The sequence below is a fragment of the Pteropus vampyrus genome, unplaced genomic scaffold (genome assembly GCF_000151845.1).
Source record: "Pteropus vampyrus isolate Shadow unplaced genomic scaffold, Pvam_2.0 Scaffold5, whole genome shotgun sequence".
NCBI lineage: Eukaryota > Metazoa > Chordata > Mammalia > Chiroptera > Pteropodidae > Pteropus > Pteropus vampyrus.
Window position 1 is genome coordinate 346,268 of NW_011888786.1, and position 17,994 is coordinate 364,261.

At 39.4% G+C, this 17,994-nt stretch overlaps 1 non-coding gene across 1 annotated transcript; it reads right to left on the minus strand.

Annotated features, from left to right (window-relative positions):
• Positions 1-4,064: 4,064 nt before the first annotated feature.
• Positions 4,065-4,183, minus strand: LOC111744192. Its single transcript, XR_002782045.1, has one exon. It is a non-coding gene; the product is annotated as a 5S ribosomal RNA (ribosomal RNA).
• Positions 4,184-17,994: the final 13,811 nt, after the last annotated feature.

Sequence of the window (17,994 nt, forward strand, 5' to 3'; positions counted from 1 at the left end):
TTATAGAGATAGAAATACTAAAAGTGAAGAAAAGTATAAAGTCACACAAGTCCCGGCATAATGATTTGACCTTTAGGTCAGATGAGAAAATCCTTGGGCTTTAATTCTGCCAAGGATTAAAACATTTCAGAAATGATTTCAACATCCTAAAAAGATTATTACAAGACCTGATGGTACTTTGGTAACAGCTAAATGCCTCCGAGGGCCAACCGAAGATTACAAACAGTTTTGGAGTAAAAGGCACAGAAATGACAAAGGCAATATGATGTCAGAATCATCCTAAACCTCTGTGTAGCACTTTACCTTACGAATCACCTTCACCTTCTCATTCACTATCTGATCTGATCCTCCCAACAAACCCGGGGGAGACAGGGAAATACTGTCATTCTCTTTTTGGAAGTAAGGAAGCTGAGACATAATTTTCATTACTTGCTCTAGTATACACGGCCTAGAAATTGGCACAGTAGAGATGGAAATTAAGCTCTGTCTGACTTCAAAGTCCATAAGGAACACTAACAGAGAGTTCTTCTCTTTTGCAGTGAGGACATGTGCACAGGACCTCCTGGGGGCAAATTGCATGGGAGATTACAAAATGGAGTTTAATATTCCAAATGGAGCGTGATAAGAAGGACTTGACGGGAAAGAATCCATACCCAGATGGTCACGATATCAGGATAACGGATGCGCAAATAGCCAACACTTTGGTCCAGCATAAAACAATTCAAGAACAAATTGTTTGGGGACCAGAAAAAGGATAGGCTTTGCAAGATGGCGACAAAGACAGGCTGGAGAATTTACCTCACATCCTGGGCCCATTACTTAGCTCCCCTGTGGTGAAGTAAGGAGAACAATTCCTGCGTCATCTGTAAAATGGGGAAACCGGTTTCTAGCTCACGGAGTCGCTGTGAGGGTAATACGTGCTCGCTCTTCCCGTGAGCGCCGTGGCCATGGCCCTTACAGGGTCCTTCAAATGAAGTGAGTCTGGCGAAGCATCTTTTCCCTGCAGTGTTCAGCTTGTGAAGCCTGTGGCCTGACCTTTGGGCCCTGCTTCTCAGCGCATCAAGCGACAGTAGCATACAAGCGGATGGACTGCAGACGCCAGCGTTGAAGGCACCTTACCTGGGAAATGGAGCGTCCAGTTGGAAGGGCCGATGGATTCTGTGTGGTGGACGGCTTGGGCTAGAACCAGAACTCGGGGTCTCCTCTGCAGGTGGCAGCAAGCCATTGACGATTGTGAAGTGGGGGCGGGGGCGGTTTCTCCACGTTGTTTCAGAAAGACCCATCCAGCAGCCACCTTTGGAGGTACAGGGACCTATTGACACTCTGTTAAAGGACTCCACCTATGGAAGAGAACAGGAAGTCAACCATGAAGACTTAGAATCGCCAGTCATGGGACAACTCGAGGCCACTGCCTTCTTCGTAGCTGGACACACCTCAAAGCTGGTCTCAATTCTATTTTTAAAAATTTGTTTGCTGTTCAGCCCATCAGATCAGGCGCTACACTCCGTCACCAGCTTTACACACGTTTGTGGTTTTCTAAAATATTGATTTTCAATATGTGCTCTTGGCCTTTGTGTCCATCTGCAAGTGATTAAAGTCCGATCTGGTTTCCCCTGGACTCGGATATCAATATCTTATCAACGCCACTCTCTGCCGGCGTCGCTGGCGCTTTCACACACCCGGTCTTCCTCGGGTGCCTGAGAGGCGTTCGTGATGGACTCCACCTGGCCTCAGGCCTTCTCACTCCGCCTTTCATCCTCCAACCCATGCCCTTGCCCGTTTTCTCTCCTCTTAGCTCAAGACCCATCTATTCGTAGCCTGTTTGGGCTTTCTCGCTATGCCTCGATTTCTTTTCACTCCTCTGTGTTCACATTGACCTTTTTATTTTTTTTTCTTTGCGTATTTATTGCTGGATGGCTTTCATCACCTCCGGGTTTGGAATTATTTATCCACTGTGCCTCCTTTCTTCCCTGTTGAAGTTCATTCAATGTTACTTTTATTTCTCCCCCCGATTCTGCTCTGCCGCAATCTGACTTTCCATTATTATTCTTATCAGCAGTCCATTATTTATAGAGTGGAGAAATAAGATAAGCTCCTTGTAATATAGATGGGACACAGGCAATGTAGCTGAGAATGAAAAAAAAAAAATGTGACAAGGAAGGCAGAGCTGCAGAAAGCAGAGCTACAGGGCCGTGCCGACTGCTGGATGAACGGTGACTTGCAGAAAGCACTGGGGGTGGGAAAGTGAGATTGCAGCACAGGTAAGCATCTCCCAGGTGAGAGGGAGAGAAAACAGAACCGCGGTCCCCTGCTCTGTGCTGAGCGCCGTGTGAACTCCTGTGGCCGCATCCTCTCATTTGATCTTTGCTCTGGACCACGAGGTAGCACTAGCCCTACGTTCTAGGTAAAGAAACCGAGATTCAGAGAGGTGGTGATTTTACATCTGCAGCAGAGCCTGCTCGCAGACCCAAGGACTATGAAGGTATAAAGCATTCAGAGACGGTTATCTCAAGAGGGTTCACAGTTTATGTTGTTTAATGCAGTATTCCTAGGTCTGGGACTCCAGCAGAAAGAAATAGTCTGAGCTCTAGACAAGGAATGAAGCACAAACGGCTCACAGCATTGCTATTTATAATGGTGAAAATGCTATCGCAGCCATATGTTTAGAGAAATGGTAAAGGAAATAAGGGCTCATCCATACTGAGAAATTGTATAAAAACACATTAAAGGAAATATTAATGGTCTGTAGTAAAAGTTGGAAAATCTTTACAGAAAAGCATTACAAGTATAAAAATTAGATATACATATGTATTTAAAATCGAAAAGAGATAAAAATGTACAAACTAAATGTTGATATTTTTCATCTCATAGTTTCTTCTTTAAGCCATAAGAGATAAAATACTTTCCCTCTTTTTTAAGTCATACCTGTTCACCTCAGCACATGGAAAAGACGTCAGAGTGAGTGAGCGAATGGACAATGACAGCTCTAAATTTTCTACGATTTAACATTCTTTAATTTTCGAAACATGACATAAACAAATCTTTACACGTATGCTTTTCTGATTTTTCTGGCTCTAAGTTTGAACGTTTTGTAAAGCACTCAAAAAGAGAAGAAAAAGCAATTAAATTTTCTCATAATTTTACTACACAGAGATGACCACCATTAACCTTTTAGAATGTTTCTTGTTACTCCTCATTGCATTATTTTTCATGGCAGAGATCTGGTTCCCTATACTGATATTTTAGCAAAAGAAAAAAAGAAGTCAACACAGGATTAGTCACAGGGACTGGTGCCCTGAAGACATTCACATGGAACCCTAACATAGAATTCTTATTATACTGCCAGTGTATTTGTCTATATCACCCACTAAACTATAAAGTCCCTCACACAGCCATCACACATATTTTTTTTGACACCGTACTTATTTTGCTCACAGATGCAATCCCAAAGTCTAGAATAATAACTGGAATTAGCAGGCACTCAAAACATACAGTGACAGAATGAACGATATAGCAGAATTTGCCCCTGTATGGTCTATTTATTTTCAAATTATTGAAAATAACTCCATGAATGCAAATGTGTTTCATAGTTGTAGAAATATATTTTTTTCTAGTTCCTTGATTATGAAAATGGCCATATGCAGCTCAAGGCTACCTGCTTTAGTGAGAGAGAAAAGCAGAAATAAAACATGCCTCGTTTTGGCAATTTTTCTGACATTGTGTCCCAAACATTTGGCCATAGTTAAATGCTGGAAAAGAACAGTATTAATAATTGTTTTAAGTGATATATAAAACACTTCAAGAGCAAAGCTTGCTTATTGAGAAACTCTGGAACTGATACTAACAATAAAGAAAAGCAAAAAAGGGCCAAGATTTTTTCCGAGGAAAGAGAATTATAGAATTTGAAAGCATCTGCCACCACTCCTGACCAAGATGGACTTAACACAACTGCTGAGAATTTCTTCTTTTATTTTATTTTCTTTTAGGCGAGGCAACCCTTAGTTGACCTCACAGACTGCAAGGACCTTGTCAGCTTACAATCCCTTTTTTTAAAATATTTTTTACGCCTACAGCACCTGGTCTTCCTAGGTGGCCTCCCATCCAAGTACTAACCAGGCCCGACCCTGCTTAGCTTCCGAGATCAGACGGGATCGAGCCTGTTCAGGGTGGTATGGCCGTAGATAAGAATTTCTTAAAGGGCTTTTAAATAATGCCCCTTTGGAGGTAAAAGGAACAGGTAAGAAATGAAGAATTGTGTGTTAGTTACTGCTGAGTTATCCAGACAAAGATAATGAGAATTGGTTGGAAATAAAGATCTATTGTAAGGAGGAGGTTTTAAAGTTGTAGACTCTGGCTTTGTCTACATAAAAGTAATGATGAAAACACTGATAGTAGAGGAGGTGGCCAAAGGAGAGAGGAGAGGGCGAGGGAGAGGAAGATAGAGATATTGAAATTCAGGAGTGTAGACAAATGAATGTGGAAGCATACTAGGGGTAAGGGCAAAGAAAGGAAGAAGTAAACTTGGCAAAGACTGACAAGAAATAATTCAAAGTGTATGAAGAGAACCAGAAAAGAACAATGTCATGAGTGTCAAAGAAAGAGTTTCGGAAGGAGCTGGTCAAACTAGGAAATAACTGGTTTAGGCAATTGGTAAAGCATAAGAAACCTGAGTTTCTATACAACGAATGGAAAAGAAGCCTCACATAAAAGTTAAGAAATGTGTGGGAAGCTGAGGCCATAAGTTTAAATCGCTTTTCTGAAAAATTTGTTAATGAAGAAAAGGAGGAAGAAGAGAAAAACAGCCTATTTATAAACTGATGGAAAGAAGGCTCACTGAATAGGTCAGAGCTTGGATTTCTCATCGAATGGCCACTTGTATTTTTTTGAATTTGTATCTTCTAATAAAATTTGTTGGTATCTTATTTGAGAAAATTATCTCTAGTGTGTAATGAACGGCAGCCACGTATGCAATCAAGGTAATGAAAAACTGATGCTCATAGCGGACTCTATGTCTGAGTGGGTTTGGTGTTCATCAACACAATTAGATGCCAGGACTCAAACAAAAACACCCAAGACTTGCATCTTACAGAGATGAGCTCTCTCTTATTTTTTTTTATACATCATTCTCAATTTTACTCCCAATGTTTTTCTTATGGTCCAGTAGAGAAAGCTGGTCTCACGTATGACACAGCATGACTTTTCTTGTTTTCTTTTTTGAACCAAATTATTCTGGCCCATGGGGACTGGGGTTGTTTGTCTCCATCGTCGGTTAGAGATGAGCAAAGAAAGGAGTTTTCTGTGACAGAGAGTAAGGTGATCAGACACAAACGAAGAGTGCCACGCTGAGGAGGGACAGTGCCCATTTTATTGATCTCTTTTTAAATGAGTCTTCATGGGTGTGGTTTAGTGATAGAAAAAGCAGAATGTGCACTAGAATGTGGGATTCAGATCAACAGTAAAAATGGCTACTGTTTACCAACCATGGACATTGTGACAGGTGTTTTCCATGCATTTATTGTCACATTCAATATTCCCAACACCACTTTCCCCCTATTTTATAGGCAATATTTAAGTAAAATATCTGAAGATTTAAGTAGTGAATAGAAAAATTGTTTGTAACTATTTGTGTTCAAAACAAGACTGCTCATTACATCTCATCTTTTTCTCCAAATAAAAAATGCTTTTTAACGGTCCATGAATCATTGAAGCATTTTCCAAAACAATGGCTTTGGAAATGGAATAACTTGGTACTGCTAATAAACTTTCCTGAATATATTTTATGAGGAGCCATAGGGAGTTTTATTAAAATAAACATTTTTGTTATAATTTGACACATACCTTGAAGCTATTGAGAAATCCTTTGTCAGCCCATTCAAAACTGTTGAGGTCTGAATTTTGAAGTGAATATAAGAGCAGTCGATCTTTGTATTTGTTTAATTTTATGATTGACAAAGTTTATGGTACGTTGTATTCAGAAATTGAAAAATTTCAGCAGCTTACTGTTAAAGCAATATGTTTTTACCACGCTATTGAACAGTGCACCTTTTGACGGTGGCTTCCACAGGCTGGCAGTCTCGTTGAGACTAAACATTTGGCTGATGAGGGAAAAATAACCCTTCGGCACACCATTCCTGTTATACCTTTTTCCCCAAGTCTGCAGTCAACGTATAGGTATCATTCTTTGATTACCCCAGAGAAATTCCTGGAGTTGAAATTCTCGGAGCTGCCTGTAACAACACCTGCCTCAGATCCCAACTCCAGCCCCTCAACACCTGTCTCATAATGCCTAGCGGAGGGCACGGCACATAGATGGCAGCTGCTCAGTGTCGAAGTGAGTGCAAGAAATGTAATGTCGAAGAAGCCAAAAACTTACACAAACACTACCAGAATGCATCAGCAAGTAGGTGGCACTGAGGACAATCCCTGGTCCATTTGTTAGAAACACTATTTGTTTTACATTTATGATCTCCTGTTCTCAAATGGTCTGTTTCCTTATTTTTCTTTCTTTTTTCTGTTTTCTCCTTTCTTTTTATTTTGTTATTCTCTCCTTCTTTCTTACCTTTCTTTCATCCTTCAATAATGTAGAATGTTTACCTTTTACTGAACACTCATTTTAATAATCCCACCTTCGATGATGAGGAAACTCGCTCAAAAATTTCCATAGCTTACTCAAGATCCCATAGCTCATAAGTGGCAGAGTCATTCAATCCCTGACTCAAAATCATGTTTCACTGATACAAAAGAACATAAAAGTAGTTTCCTTCCCTGTGAAGTTATCTGAATGGTGATCTCTGCCAGTATAGGCTCTCAAAGCTTCTATCCGCCTCAGGCGATTCTTTATTTTTTCTGTTTAGTTGAGGAACACTAGTAGGCCACAAAGAATGAAAAATTCCCCCTGGCTCATTAGGCATAAAGAAGTTTAAGAAGAGGTCATGGGTGTTTTTATCATCCTGGGCAAAAATACACCAATGCGAACATGTTCTTATAGAGTGCGTACAGTGGGCAGTAAAATAATCACAAACAAAATTGCTTCGTCTTTGCTTCATCATCATCCTTTTCGTATCAGATATTCCTCGGATGGAATTCTTCAGGCCAACTGGCAGATAGCCTGACCTTTAAGTTCATCTCCGAGACGCTGAGACGGAATAGTGGCTCTGTGACTAATTCAATAAATACTTAAGTGCCAGGCAATTCTGTTTACTCCATTCAATAACGCCACTAACACTTTCTGGAAGAAGATTAAGTCTTGTCAAGTGATACATAAATGAATATTAAAAAGCTCTTACCCCCCAACACCTCCAACTACTTCAATGGTTTTATAAGCCTCTAAATCTTTATATTAATAATATTTGGTTTAAAATTCCTAGACTGATTTGTATTTTCCTGATCGGACTCTGACTGATTGAATATATGGTGCCAGAAATAGGGAGTTGCCTAAGAAAATATATTTCTATGAGGCTATGGCTTAGTGCGTGGAAAGAAAATAAATGTTACGGGCTGGAAAGATGATGAACATATTACACTATGTGACACACGAACCTGTAGTAGAAGGGAAAAGTGGTAAAACAGAATACTAGTGATGTGTGCTGGTGATATCGATTGTGCCAAAGTATAAAAGAGAGAAATTAACTCAGGGAAGTATCAACTGGTTTGCAAGCATAAATGAAAACGAATAGTCTAGAAACCTGAAACCTCGAGTTGGAAGAAAAATCAACTGTTCTTAGATTTAAAACAGCAGGAAACAAAGTTGAGAAAGCCTTTAGGCAACAAAGACCAATTAGAATCCAGTATTGCTAAAAAGATCAGATTAAGGGTGTAGACTTCTCACTCAATCCTAATAGTTTAAAGTTACCATTAAACTAAGAGAGAGACAGAGAGGTGGAGGGGGCAGGGTTATGCAGGTGAAGAAGAGGATGAATAAAAAGTTTCAAAAAGAGGCTTATGGAAAGAGTTTAGATGCAGTTCTTGGTACATGGAACCAAATAGAAGACAATGGATTGGAAGCCTACTAAGTTACTGAAGGAAATGTATTTCTGAATATAAAGCTCTTAACTAGTTGAAACCAAAAGAAACCCTTGGACCTCCTGTTATTACCCAAGAGATCCCCCAAGATGGCCCATGCTCACCTTGACTGTGTCCAGAGGGTCGCTGGGCCACTGGCACAGGAAGCAGGCAGAGCCAGGTACGGTAGAGCATCACAGCCTAAGGACCTCAGTGGCTGTCAAGTAAGTTCCCCACTTACAGGACAGACTATTTCAGAGTTCACTACTCATGATTTTCAAACTGCTGCTGACTGGTGGCTGTTGCGGATCTTTCAGTCTTCTATCTTTTAAAGCAAATATCTTGTTGTGGTCATTTCTGGACATCAAGGCTGTTCTTCTATGATGTGTGTGTTAATATATGGAATCAGGTAACTTGTATTTTTAATCCATAGGTTTCTGGATGCAGAGTAGTCATGTTCAGATCTGACGGCAAAACTATAATTAACTCAGAAATCCTGTACTTTAAGCTGGACACAGTGACTAAATGGAATTTTTGGATTTCTTCATTGGGGAAGAGCGAAATGTGTTCTGTGATTAAAAGAAATAAGTTTTGGAGGCCTTTATGGTTCCCACCTTTTAGACTTCAGACCCTTGAATAAACTCCTTCCCCAGAGTGTGGGCAGAATCTGTAATTTGCTTCTAACCAATAAACCAATAGCAACTATCAGTCTGCAAAGAGAAGGTGATGATGTGTCACTCCCAACAGCACATTACATTATATGGCAGTGCTATGAGATGTTGCTCTTGTGATCATGGTATGTTAGACTGTCTTGTTATCAAGCACATTCTAGGGCATCTCTTCTTCTCTCTCCCCACCCGTTCTTTTTATTTCTCTATTGCTAGCTTTGAAGAAGAAGGCTGCTACGAATCCTAAAGCCATAGAGAATGAATTCCACTAATGTCCTGAGAGGACTAGGAAGTGGACCTTTCTCCAGTGGAACCTCAGGTGAAAAATTCAGACTTGATTCTCATTTGATCGCAGCCTCACGAGAATCTGGGTAAAGAACCCATCTGGGCCATGCTTGAACTCCTGACCTACGGAAAACTTAAGATAGTGATTTTAGAGCTCTAAGTTGGTTACGATTTGTTAAGTAGTCATAGAAACCCAACAAAGATGGGCATGGATACTTGGTGACCAGAAGGGTAGATAGTAAAAGAGATGGCTTGCAGGCCATCATAAATTTATATTTTTTTCCTGATTTGGAATTATTATCGGGAAGAGGCTCCATCTGGGAGTACATTTCCCATCTCCTTTTATCAAGGTGTGGCCATGGGATTAGTTCTGGCTAATGCAATGTCAGCGAAATGACGCATGCCAGTTCCAGGGTGAGGTTTTTATGCACCTTACACGTGGTTTCTTCTTGTTGGATCATATGTACGAAATGGTGGCATCATAATATAGAAGGAGCCTGGGTCTCTGAAAAACTGTATAAGGCAGAAACATTGCCCCACCGATTTTGTTGACCATTTGGACTATAAAGTGAGAGAACAATAAACTTGTATTGTGTTAAGCCACTGACTTCTTGGGACTTTTCATTAAATAAGTTAGCTTATTCTGACTCACAGAGTAAGAATAAAATATTTTTACTGTTGCTATTTTTTTGTAAAGACAATTCCTGGAATTACTTTTATAATATTTAAGTGACAAGTTTCATTATGCTATATATAACATTACATTTCATCCCTGAACTTAAAACAAAACAAACTAAAAAATTAGCACTTCTAAATTAGTTAATGAATACATCAATTGAATGAGTGAATAGATCAAATAACATCATACTATACCCATTTTCTGAACCTGTCTATGCATCATCCAAAGTGAAAGTAATATGGAATTGGCTAACCATATTCATGCGATTGAGAACGTGTTGAAGATCATGGACTTTGGCAACTATCAGGTTTAAACTTAAAGCACAAATCTGAAAAATATTCTATTGATTGTGGTTATTGACCACAAAATCATCTGACCTTGACATAGTTATGTAACCTATTTCTCACTTGTGTCATCTTGTAAATGTACATAATATTTACAACATAAGACTCTTGTGAGAAGGTAATGACATACTTAGTTCTTTTCACTTAGTAGGTGGTCAACAGTGGCTAGATCTCTTCCTTTCCCCGCTTTATCTTTACTTATCATAAAGTGTCAAACAGATAATGGGTGGCATCAATTAGGTATGACTTTTTTAGGACATTACTAATGGGAGTCATACATCAAAACATTAGGCCTTTGAGATCTGCAACTGTTTGGTGAATCTGTCCTTACTTTAAAGACATGACTTTAGGGCTTCCTAACATAACAAAGACTGTATTTGCTTTGAAATTCACACAGCTCTTTGATTATAAAAGCAAACTGACAAAATTATGCATCAGGAGTGATTACATCATTACGAAATACTCCAAAATGCTCTGTGCTCCTGTGGTTTTAACTAAAAAGTGAAATTCTACAAACCTTTAGTAACAGCAACTCAGGCTGTTACTGTGAGTGTGCGTGTGTGTATATTTACAAATTATTCAAGAGGTGAAGAAAAAACTGAAATGGGTTTGCCGTGTGGTCACGTCAGAATTTAATGAACTCTGCCTCTCACTCTCTTCTCTGTACACACTGAGCTCACTCGATCTTTGTTCCTTTCGCGCTGCTGTCTCTTCCCTCCCCACGAGCCTCTTCTTATCTCCCCCGCTCTTACCTGTTTTTCAAATCTCGATTCAAGCTCCTCTTCTACGAGCCTCCCATTGGGATTTCTGCCTTTGTGACCTGCTTTTGGTCCCATGTGTTGCTGGGATGAGATATACAACTGGCCCAGGCATGTGGGGTTTAGATTCTGATGGTCCATTTTCATAGCAAAATGTTCTAACCCTGTAGAGCAGTGGTACTCAACTTTTGTGGCACCAGGGACCGGTGCTCCCATGAGCATCTAATGCCTGATCATCTGAGGCAGAGCTGAGGCGGTGATGCTAGTGCTGGGGAGCGGCCGCAAGGACAGATGAAGCTTCACCAGCTCACCTACCCGCTGCTCATCTCCTGCTGTGTGGCCTGGTTCCTAATAGGCCACGGACCGGTACTGGTCCACGGCCCAAAGTTTGGGGACCCCTGCCATAGGGGGTATTGGTATGGAGAGGTGTAAACCAACCTGAATGCTGTAGAAGAAAGATGAACTAAAATGCCATGGATAGAGTCTACAAATGCCAGTTCTGAAGGGGTCAAGGTGTGAGTTTTGAAGTTAGAGTCACAAGAGATCAGACTAATAAATGGCAAAGAAGCATAAAATCTTTTTGTAAGGCTAGAAGATGAAAAATTCCTGAGTGAGCAAATTGTCCTAGACTGTCCTACAGAGACTGTCTTCTCTTTGTCTTTATAAGACTTCACTGTTTCTATTCATAGATTAGGATGTCGGACTATGTGGCCTAAAGAATTATGTCTTGGTAGCTGAGTGACAGTGTTCTAGGTCTGGCTTCACAAATTATTAACTGTGTTATCTCACTCATTCTGCTGAACTGCTTCTGAGCTTTGGTTTCATAAGGGTACGGAAGGTCAAGCAATGCCCATCATGGAAGGGTGGGAAACTCACTGAGATAATGCATCAGAAAATATCTTCAAACTCAAAAGTACTGAAGAAATACTAGAAGTTATTATTGTCTGGGCTATAAAATTGAGCGCCAGTTAACTTTATTTATTTATTTATTAACTCTACCATAGATATAAAAATACTAGTTTTTCAACCTAAACAAAAACGTTTTGATGCAACGAACTCATATGTCATATTGTAACTAATGCTTCAAAGTATAGGTCCAGGGATGTATTAGACATTTAATGCATGTTTGACGTTCAATAAATAATTGTTTTTCTCTCTGCACATTTATCCAACTTCTGGTTTTCTTATATATCTTATAAAAAACAGATACTTTCACAAATAATCATGTCTCTGAATGATACTAAGTCGAAGAGGTAAATGATGTGATCTATGTCCTCAAGAAATGTCTGAATTCAAACCCCACATCGCTCACATGAATTTTAAATAATTTGCTACCTTCCTGATAGCAGTTTCTTCATCTGTAGAATGGAGATAAGAATAATTTGCTCAGAGGGATTTCAATATCAAAAAAAAAAAAAAAAGCGAGAAAAGACTCGAGGTACATAAAGTAACACAGCATTTTTCTTAATACAAAATAGGTGATCAATAAGTGTTTCTCTTTCTCTGTCATGATTGTCGCTTTTTGGGAGGATGTGCACATGGGTTGTCTCACTATCTGGTTTATTATGGGCTATCTCTGTGACCTAAAATCTCTGATTTTACGAATTAGAGATATAGAGGAAGTATTTCAGAGTAGCTGGAAAGGAAGGTTTCTTTCTATTTAAGTCAATATACTTTGTAAGAACAATAGCCTTAGTTGTCCTGCTTGACGGTCCTTGTACCATCGGCCTACCTACAGATGAAAGGGATTCCTCTATTTCATAGCAAAAGGAAGGTTGTTTGATGTCATTTTGAAATGTTTTAAAGAAGAAGATGGAAGGAAACCTAGAAATAAAATAATAGAGGCTGGCTCTTAGGAACTTCAGAGTGGAACAATACTCTATTTCTCTTCACAGGAAACTTCATTCAAATGCATTCACTTTCCATAAAGCATCTCCTCGGTTTCAGCCCAAACACTGAAAACTGAGCCTATTAAACCAGAACAAAAAACACTTTTGAAAACATCTTTGGAAAAATACAATTTTGGCACAAAGAGATGAGAATCAAGAAAGATGAAAAAATCAAAATGGAATTCAGTGCGAGGGAGACAGGCTCTCAGGTGGTTAGTTATTTGTGAAACTTGCAAAGTAGCAATCAAAGGCAGAGACTAAACCCATCAGGACATATTGTTCTGTAGTGACCCTGATTCTTTCTTTCAAACATTTAAAGACGAGCAATGACAGGGGCCAAGGATCTTATTTTATAGAAAAGGGAGGATATAGACTTGACTATGAAGTTTAGGTATTTGAGGAAATATTTCTCCATTCCTCTCTACTTTTGCAAGTCCTTCCCCTTCTTTAGGCCTCTTTGCATGTTCCACAGCATGTATTAAGCATTCCTTGACAATTATAACTGGCCATGCTTATTCTCCTTTTCAAAGTCCGGGAAAAGGTTCTCTCTGCACAATTACAGGCAGTTCTGTGCAGTGGTTAGAATACTGGCTTTGCAAGCCAGACTGCCTGGATGGAATCCTGACTCTGGAATCTCAATCCTGACTTGCTAGTTGTAAAATCTTGGGCAAGGTTATTTAAATTGTTTGTGCATACATTTTATCATCTATAGAATAGGGTTAGTACTAATATAATATTTTCTAACTTATAAGGGTTGCCACATACTTTAGATAGTGCTAGGAATGCGGTTAGCACTGCATGTTGTTACTTATTCTTAGTCAATGGGACCATTCTCCTATCATAAGTTTGCAATTGAGAGCCAAGGAATCTTTCTAAAATGCAAATCTACTTTAGTCACTTTGTGCCACAACTCCTTCAATGATTTTAGTCACTTTCAGAATAAATCCCAGACTTCTTGATGTGATGTGGTAGTAAGAATAACACACACACACACACACACACATACACACACACACACACACACACACACACCATGCCCCCTTCCCACAGATGTTCACACCGTAACATTGGGCCCTGTGAATATATTACATTACATGGCAAAAGGGCCATTGCATATGTGATCACAGATACAGACCTTGAGATGACTCCACATATTCTGATCTAAGCAAATATGTCCTTAAAAGTGGAGAACCTTTCCTGACTATGGTTAGAGACTGACGGTGGAAGAAGGGTCAGAAAAATGCAACACGTCCAACCTCGAAGGTGGAGGAAACGGGACCATGGACCCAGAAGTATTGACAACATCTAGAAGCTGGAAAAGGCAAGGAACCGATTCTCCCATAATGATTTCGGAAAGGAACACAGCCTTGCAGACACCTTGCATTTAGCAAAGATCAAACTTCGGATCTAAAGAAATGTACGATAAAACTTTTGGGTGGTTTAAGCCACTAAGTTTGTGTTAATTCGTTATGCTAGTCATAGAAAACCAACTCACATGGTCTGCGAAATGTTCTGGTTTGTCTCTTGCCTTCCCCTCTGCCTACCTGTAGAGCTCTGAAAAAATAATACTGAATAGAGGGGACAAGGCCAATGGTCAATCTTCTTCAAGTATGGGCAAGATTCACCCGGGTCTCCTGACTGGTATTTTTCTAAGAAAAAGACAAAGTGCTTATCAGGAGAATGGATAGATGTTTGATGCAGAATGAAGGGAATGGAGACGTGAAGAGAGGTTGTGATCGACGGAATTCTAAGATGTTCCTCAATATTCCCAGCCCTGGTCGACATGCCTTGTACAATCCCCTGGTCTAGGAATATGATAGAATGTCCCTGATTTGTTATATGGCAATAGGAATTTTGCAGATTGAGCTCCAGACTGAGCTCCAAAATCAGCTGACCTTACAATAAGATGATATGAGTTGACTTGACTTTATCTCGTGAGACTTTTGAATATAAATCTAGAGGTCAGAAAAAGAGGAAGTCAGATTCAGATCATGAGAAGGATTTGTAGTATGATTGCTGGCTTTGGACATGGAGGAGGCCACTATGGGTGGCCTCTGAACACTGAAAGTGACCCTCAGCTGAAAACCAGCAAGGAGATGGAGACCTCAGTCCCATATTTACAAAAATCTTTTCAACAACCTGAATGAGCTCACAAGTGATTCTTCCCCAGAGCCCTCAGAAAGAAATGCAGCTCAGCTGACACCTTGATTTCAGCTCTGTTGTGATAGATTTCTACATATAGAACAGAGACTTAATAAATGACTGTTGTTTCAAACTGTTAAATGTGGGGAAATTTGTTATACAGGAATAGAAAATGAAAACAGAGGATAGGCTAAAGTTGCAACATCATCTTTACCCTAAGTAGGGTCATTTGCTCTTGGAATATAGAGCAGCTGGCACCGTGCAGGGGTTCATTCCAACTTGGTCTTACATACAGGTGAATTTTGAGGTCAGAGAACCCCAGGTCAAATTACAGGTTTGGTTCTTGGCTACCTGTGTGCACTGGGAGAAACTACTTAACTTCTTCAAGCCTCAGTCTCCTCATATGGTTGCAGTGAGGGTTAAATAAGATGCTACATATAATATTGCATGGTATCTGATACACATTAAGAGCTCAAAGGACATTACACTAGATCTTCTTCCTTTTCTTATCATCATCATTTTTTTTTTCTTTCTCTGGCAACTTCCCAATATATTGAGAAAGAGAGAATACACCAATTTCTGGAGGGAAGATTGGGGCCACATTACAGAGTCTCGAATTCCTGGCTAGACAAATTATACTTTGTCCAGGACACAATGAGAAAATCAGTCAATGCTTTTAAACTAAGAAAGTTAAAATTTTATCATAGACCCTGCAACAGCCATGTAATCTTTGTGTGCTTGTATTTCCTCAACCGTCACATGATTAAGTGAAGTAATACATGTGAAGTGCATAGGAAAGTGCTTCATGTGGTGCGTATTCAATAAGAGGTATTTTTTACTTATTTATTTACTTATTCATTGCCCAATATTTGTCAAATGCTCATTGGTGCCTGGCAATCATTGTTCTAGGAGTTGTAGATACGTTAGGAATAAACAAAACTAAATCCATGAAGCCAACATTTCAGTGGGACATTCAAATAATAAATAAAATTAAAAGATCTTTTAAATGTGTGTTTGTATCTCTGTAGCATGTTAGATGGTGGTCAATGCTCTAGGGGGAAAAAAAAAAAAATGGAAAAGGAACCAGAAGTGCCAGGGTGGGAGCAGGAAAGACAGGTCTCAGTTTTGAATGGATTGCCCAGGGAAGATCACAGGGAAATGACATTGACTGAGACTGGATGGAGGAGAGAGTGTGTAAGCTCTGAGACGTTCAAAGGGAAGAGCACTGTAGGCATACAGAAGAACTAGAACCAAGACCCCTAAGAAGAGTCCACCATATAAGTCTAAGGAACCAGTGTGGCTGATGTGGATTTAGCCAAGAGACAGGGGATGGTCAAAGGAGATGAAGTCAGAGAGTTAGGAAAAGGGGCCAGATTTTTTAAGACCTTGTGGGCATTGTTAGAATGTGGGCTCTTACTCTGTGGACATGAAGAGCTATTTGTCATGGCTGAGCAGAGCAGGGACTTAGTCTGACCTATATTTTAACATTGGACAGGGTGCTATGCCATGAACTGATGGCAGGAGAATGAGATCAGAACCATTGACACAAATTAGGAAACGGGACAATAATTTCGAATAATTTCAAACGTTAAAATTTCTACCAGAGTTTTTAAACAAAATATTTGTTTTGAGAACCAAAATCTTTTCCCCCCTGAATAATTTAATATATTTTGTGTAACAAGTAAAATTGTGTGTGTTTTTTTTTTCCTATTGTTGAAATAACATAGATAATAGCTCTTTCTTCTTCAAAGCTTATTGTAAATCGGCTGAAAAGCAGCCACTGTTTAAAGCTGTATTAAAATGCTGGCTGCCTCATCTTCTGCTAACATTTGCTTTGTTCTAAGCATGACTACTGGATAGATGAAGAACTGGGATGATTTGGGAAAGAAATATGATACCTATAGCAAGGGACTGAGCAGTACTAAAATGCCAATATCACTTCTCAGGTCTCTTTGCTTAGACCAAGGCAGCAGCCAGGGGTGATCATTTCTTCTTTGGGTATCTCAGTAGCAGAGCCTAGAATTCAGAAGTGTCTAGACACTTCTGCCTCTCAAGAGCACCTTTCAACAGTGAAGTGCAGGAAGGAAAAGCCTTACGACTTCCACCCCTGGCTATCACTGGTGGCAATGTAAATGAACGAGAATGCTTCGCACTTCCATTGTTTTATTCAGGCATTTAATTGTGCAACATTTACTGAGTACCTTTTATTTGTCAGACACAATGCTAGGCACTGCGGTAGTGTGGGTTCGAGTCTTGTTGCAGCTACTTAATAGCGGTGTGCTCCTAAAAAAAAAAAAAAAGTTTTACTTTCACCTGGCCTTAATCTCCTTCCGTAGAAAGATAGCAGAGGCAATTTCTGGCAATACGGCAGAGTAAACTTTAATAGAAGTCCCTTCCCCAATTCTGCAATAAATTTATAGAAAGTCTAGTGAAATACTTTAAATATTTATAAACATTAAAACAAAAATTTAGATAACAATGTAATACTAAATACAAAATAATTTATATGTAAATATGTTTACATACAAGGTCAAAAGAAAGAAACGACAATATACATGTGGAAGAAATGTAGAGAGAACTTGAAGTCAAAATAATATGGACCATATTATTTTGTGGTCCAGTGGCGAACATGGAGGCAGCAGTTCCAATTACAAAAAGATGGGGACCTGCAGTTCTAAAGCCTTCGCAGGAGTAAAAGGCAAGACTCTGGTCTACGAAACGTGAGAAACTGGGACCTAAATCCTAAATGTTAAAGTATCACCCCCTCCCCAAATATAGATATTTAAAAAATGCTTCTAAAAAATTATGGATGGAGTGAAGAATCTCTCCTGTGTTCAGAACCTACAACAGATAAAATGTTAAAATCAGTCACTTGAGAAATCTAAATCCCAGCCCTGTGATGCTCTAAATTATGAGATTAATGGTCATATTTAGTACCAATAACCCAAAGTAAGAAAATAACATGAAATTGGCAAAGGACCTCTCCAGAGCCAACATAGAATTGTGCTATAGGTTCACTCATGAGATTCTCCTGGAATGTAAAATAAGTTCACTGGACACGAACTCACAATGGAAAAGTACAAGGAGCAACCACAAAACAGGGAGAGTCAGCAGAGTCACCACAAATAGAATCAGCACTCTAAGAATGAAAGATAACCAGTAAATAGGAGTATTTCAACACTTAAGGAGGAAAACAAAAGTACAGCAAACAAATTATAAAAGTGAAAA